This window comes from Tarenaya hassleriana, unplaced genomic scaffold, assembly GCF_000463585.1.
Source record: "Tarenaya hassleriana unplaced genomic scaffold, ASM46358v1 Cleome109, whole genome shotgun sequence".
Classification (NCBI taxonomy): Eukaryota; Viridiplantae; Streptophyta; class Magnoliopsida; order Brassicales; family Cleomaceae; genus Tarenaya; species Tarenaya hassleriana.
Genome location: NW_010961180.1, coordinates 338,246 through 343,595, shown reverse-complemented (window position 1 = coordinate 343,595; position 5,350 = coordinate 338,246). Strand labels below are relative to the sequence as shown.

The 5,350-nt window shown below is 42.1% G+C and overlaps 1 pseudogene; it reads left to right on the top strand.

The window, feature by feature from the left end:
* Nucleotides 1-399: 399 nt before the first annotated feature.
* LOC104805042 lies at nucleotides 400-4,540 on the top strand (annotated as a pseudogene).
* The last annotated feature ends 810 nt before the right edge of the window (nucleotides 4,541-5,350 follow it).

The window sequence follows — 5,350 nt, the reverse complement described above, 5'->3', positions numbered from 1 at the left end:
CCTGGAACGGTCAGCTCCGGACCAGTAGTTCTTCGGCGCTGGTCAGGGGTGTTCGGCTCGGAGTCCGCTGGCGGACTGAGGAGACTCGTGGTCCTGGTCCGGCTGACCAGAACTGGTCAGCCCCGGACCAGGCTTTGATTTTTGCTGGCTCGGTTCATCTTCGGCTCATCAGACCGTCCGTTCTGCGTTGTATTCTAGTCCGTCCGTTCCAGGCCCAAAATCTGGGGAATTCTGCTTCTGTCTTCTCCGTTTCGTCCCGAAAACCCTCGAGTTCCTGCAATGATCAAAACCTAGTCCCGGAGATCTAAAGATGGCTCTAATATGCCTAGTATGTATGAAAACCGTTTAGAAACCAAAGGCATACTCGGTATAAAATCCAGATAAAATCCGAGCCATCACATGAAGAGAAGGTTCGTTCCTAATCATTTCCATCGTGATATACACCAAAGATTACGAAAATTGGTGCAAGAAAATCGAAGTGTGGAGGAGTATTTCAAAGAGATGGAGATACTCATGATCCGAGCAAATATTGAGGAGGATAGGGAAGCTACCTTGCAAAGATTCCTTGGTGGTTTGAATCAAGAGATTCAAGATAGAGTGGAACTGCAACCTTATGTTGAAGTCGAGGAACTATTGCATTTGGCTATCAAATGCGAGCGGCAGCTCAAAAGAAGGGCAAATTCACGTCTGACTTATCAGAAGGGTTCATCCAGTATGAAACCCGGCTTTGTTAAGGAGGAGAAGTATGTTTCTGGATCGAAACATGAAACAAAGCCAGCCATATCCAACCAAGGGGATCGAGGTACCTGAGACTTCTATTGCACGCAATCGAGATGTTAAATGCTTTAAGTGCCTGGGCAGGGGTCAATTTGCTAACGATTGTCCCAACCGGAGAGTTATGGTGCTGTGTGATGATGGTGAGATAGAAACAGAAGAAGAAAGTGACGCCGGATCTATGCCATCATTGAAGGATGATTTTGAGGAGCAATTACCTGCCAAAGGGGAAGCATTGGTTATAAGGAGAATTCTGAATCTCAAAGCAAAGGAAGAAGAGGCAGTGCAGCGAGAGAACATTTTCTATACTAGATGCCTTATTCAAAACAAGGTATGTAGTGTGATTATTGATGGGGGAAGTTGTACGAATCTTTCTAGTGCTACAATGGTGGAGAAGTTGAACCTGCAACCAACCAAGCGTGCTAAACCCTATAGGTTGCAATGGTTGAATGAAAGTGGAGAGGTGAAAGTCTCCAAGCAAGTGAGAGTTCTGTTTCGCATTGGAAAGTATGATGATGAAATCCTCTGTGATGTAGTTCCGATGCAGGCTAGCCATTTATTGTTGGGCAGGCCATGGCAGTTTGATAGACGTGCGCAACATGATGGCTACAGCAACAAATACTCGTTCGAATTTAAAGGAAGGAAAATCAGACTTGTTCCTTTAACTCCGAAGGAAATTTATGAAGATCATATCAAGCAGGAGAAAGCACATGAGCATGGCAGCAACGTCTTGAGTGACCATGAGGTAGATCACAAAAAAGGAGAGTTCTTGAGAAAAACTCAGGAACAGACCTTTGAGAGCAAACCCGAGAGGAAACAAAAGAATTTCTTCATGAGAGCTTGTTAGGTTAAAAAAAGATTTGTTTTCAAAACAGCCAATCGTTGTACTTCTGTACAAGGAGGCATTTTCTAACCTTAATGATCTTACTTCATCTTTGCCAAGTGTTTTTAAAGCTGTTTTGCAGGAGTACAAGGATGTTATTCCCAAAGACATTCCCCGAGGATTGCCGCCGATTCGTGGCATTGAGCATCAGATTGACTTTGTTCCGGGTGCAAGCATTCCAAACAAACCGACCTATAGAAGTAACCCTGAGGAAACGAAGGAACTTCAAAGGCAAGTCAATGACCTGCTAGACAATGGATATGTGAGGGAAAGTATGAGTCCATGTGCTGTTCCAGTTTTACTTGTGCCGAAGAAAGATGGTACTTGGAGGATGTGCGTTGATTGTCGAGCAATCAATAACATAACGGAAAAAGTATCGTCACCCTGTTCCGCGTTTAGATGATATGCTTGATGAATTGCATGGTTCTTGCGTATTCTCTAAAATTGATCTCAGGAGTGGATACCACCAAATCAGAATGCGTGAGGGGGATGAATGGAAAACTGCCTTTAATACTAAGCATGGTTTGTATGAATGGTTAGTAATACCTTTTGGTTTGACTAATGCACCCAGCACATTTATGCGATTGATGAATCATGTTTTGAGATCTTACATCGGCAAGTTTGTGGTTGTGTATTTTGATGATATTCTTATCCATAGCAAAAGTTTGGATGAGCATGTTGATCATTTGAAACTCGTTTTGGATGTCTTGAGACAAGAGAAGTTATTTGCTAACCTGGAAAAGTGTGCTTTTTGCAAGGATAAGCTTGTGTTTCTAGGTTTTGTGGTGAGTGCACAAGGAATTCAAGTTGATGAAGAAAAGGTACATGCAATTCGAGATTGGTCGAGTCCTAAAGGTGTTGGAGAAGTTCGATGCTTTCATGGCTTAGCTAGCTTTTACAGGAGGTTTGTGAAGGACTTCAGCACAATTGCAGCCCCACTTACTGAAGTAATCAAGAAGCATGTTGGATTTCGATGGGGAGAAGACCAACAACAAGCATTCGAGTTGCTGAAAGAAAAATTGACTAACTCTCCTTTGTTAGCATTACCTAATTTTTCTAAAACTTTTGAAGTTGAGTGCGATGCCTCAGGTGTTACAATAGGAGTTGTTCTCATGCAGGAAGGACGACCAATTGCGTACTTTAGCGAGAAACTAAATGGAGCAACGCTGAACTACCCAACTTATGACAAGGAGCTCTACGTGTTGGTTTGCGCTTTGCAAACATGGCAACATTACTTGTGGCCGAAGGAATTCGTGGTTCACACTGATCATGAATCTTTGAAGCATCTGAAAGGGCAACACAAATTGAACAAACGACATGCAAAGTTGGTAGAGTTCATTGAGACATTTCCATATGTCATTCGGTATAAGCAAGTAAGGAAATGTCGTTGCCGATGCATTGTCAAGGAGGTACGTTCTGATTTCTACTCTTGATGCTAAGATGCTAGGGTTTGAATACATCAAAGAGCTTTACGCTAATGATCATGATTTCAGAGATGTGTATGAATCTTGTACGTTATCTGCTAGTGGAAAGTTCTTTCGGCATGATGATTATTTGTTTCGTGAAAATAAACTTTGTGTGGCTAACTGTTCCATGAGAGAATTGCTTGTTAGAGAAGCTCACGGTGGTGGATTAATGGGACATTTCGGGATAACAAAGACACTATCAGTTTTGCAGGCACATTTCTTTTGGCCTCACATGAAATGAGATATTGAAAGGATCTGTGGTGGATGCATTACATGCAAAAAGGCCAAGTCTCGGCTTCAACCGCATGGTATGTATACTCCTCTGCCCATTCCTAGTGAGTCGTGGACCGACATATCCATGGACTTTGTTTTTGGTTTACCTAGGACAAAAACTGGTAAAGATTCGATTTTCGTGGTTGTGGATAGGTTTTCAAAACTGGCGCACTTCATTCCATGTCACAAAACGGATGATGCATCTAATATCGCTTCTTTGTTCTTTTGTGAAGTAGTTCGACTGCATGGCATGCCTAGGACCATTGTTTTTTATCATGATGTCAAATTTTTGAGTTATTTTTGGAAAACGTTATGGTCAAAACTTGGGACTAAGTTGTTGTTCTCTACAACTTGCCATCCACAAACAGATGGGCAAACTGAAGTTGTGAATCGTGTTCTATCATCACTTTTGCGTTCCATTGTGAAAAAGAATCTTAAGACTTGGGAAGAATGCATACCTCATGTTGAATTTGCTTACAATCGATCGATTCATTCCGCTACTCACTTTTCGCCTTTTGAAATTGTGTTTATGGTTTTAATCTTTTGACTCCATTGGATTTGATTCCTTTGCCATGTTTTGAGCATACTAACCTTGAAGGACAAAGAAAGACTAAGTTTGTTAAGCAGATTCATGAGACCGTCAAGCTGAATATTGAGAAGAGGATGGAGCAATACGCAAGGCAGGCCAATGGTGACCCGCCTAAGACTGGTGGTAACATGTTGAAAAGGAAGAAAGGAAGTGATTTTCGAACCTGGAGATTGGGTTTGGATTCATATGCGCAAGAAAAGGTTCCCAAAAGAGCGAAAATCAAAGTTGATGCCTAGAGGAGCTGGACCATTTCAAGTTTTGGAGAGAATCAACAACAACGCCTATAAGATCGACTTTCCGAATTCAGAAGCAGATTTGAGGGCAAATCCTTTTCAAGAGGAGGGGAATGATGCGGAGCAGGATAGCAATGCAGATCATCTCGTCTTCTCGAATGGACCAATGACGAGGTCAAAATCAAGGGAACTCCAAGCTTCTCTAAATGGCCTTTTTCTTGAATGTTTGGGCCAAAAACACATGGAAAATCATCTTGGATCAAGTCATATACAAGTCCATCCCGTTTTCAACATGATTTCAAGTGTGGAGAGCCCAAAATGAAGGCCCAAATGTTGCAGCCCAAGTCCATGACGAAAATCACTAGGAATATGCAAATTCAAGTCTTCATGATGATTCCAAGGCATTCAAAATCAAGTCCACCACATTCATGGCTTTGTTTTCCAATAATCCCAAAATTCTAGGAAGACTACATTTAATCCTAGTCTTTTATGTCTTTTGGATTTCTTTTACTTCTCCTATAAATAGGTGAGCTAATCTCACTTGTAAGGACACATCCTTGATCAATAAACTTGTGAGAGTATTCTCTTTTAGTTCTTTGTGAACTGTTTTTGAACTTATCGGATTTCTATCCGTGGCGTTCACCTGACTTATCAAACGGACAGTCATAACCGTTTGTGGCGTCTTCATTATACCAAGGTTGCTAATCACGGTGTTAGGTCTAGGTCGAGGCAGTCTTTTAGACTTGTGCCAAGGTTGATTCCTAACGGTCGGTTAGAGGCCGCGGTCTCCACCCGCCTAATTAGAGTAAAGGTCCTCGGTTCCGCATCACTAACCAACCGGTAGGAATCAACCTTGGCACAAGTCTAAAAGACTGCCTCGACCTAGACCTAACACCGTGATTAGCACCGTTGTGGGCTTGTGTGATTAGCAACTTTGGTATAATGAAGACGCCACAAACGGTTATGACTGTCCGTTTGATAAGTCGGGTGAACGCCATGGATAGATTCATTTTGGGCTCTCCACACTTGAAATCATGTTGAAAATGGGCTGGACTTGTATATGACTTGATCCAAGTTGATTTCCCATGTGTTTTTGGCCCAAACATTCAAGAAAAAGACCATTTAGAGCAGC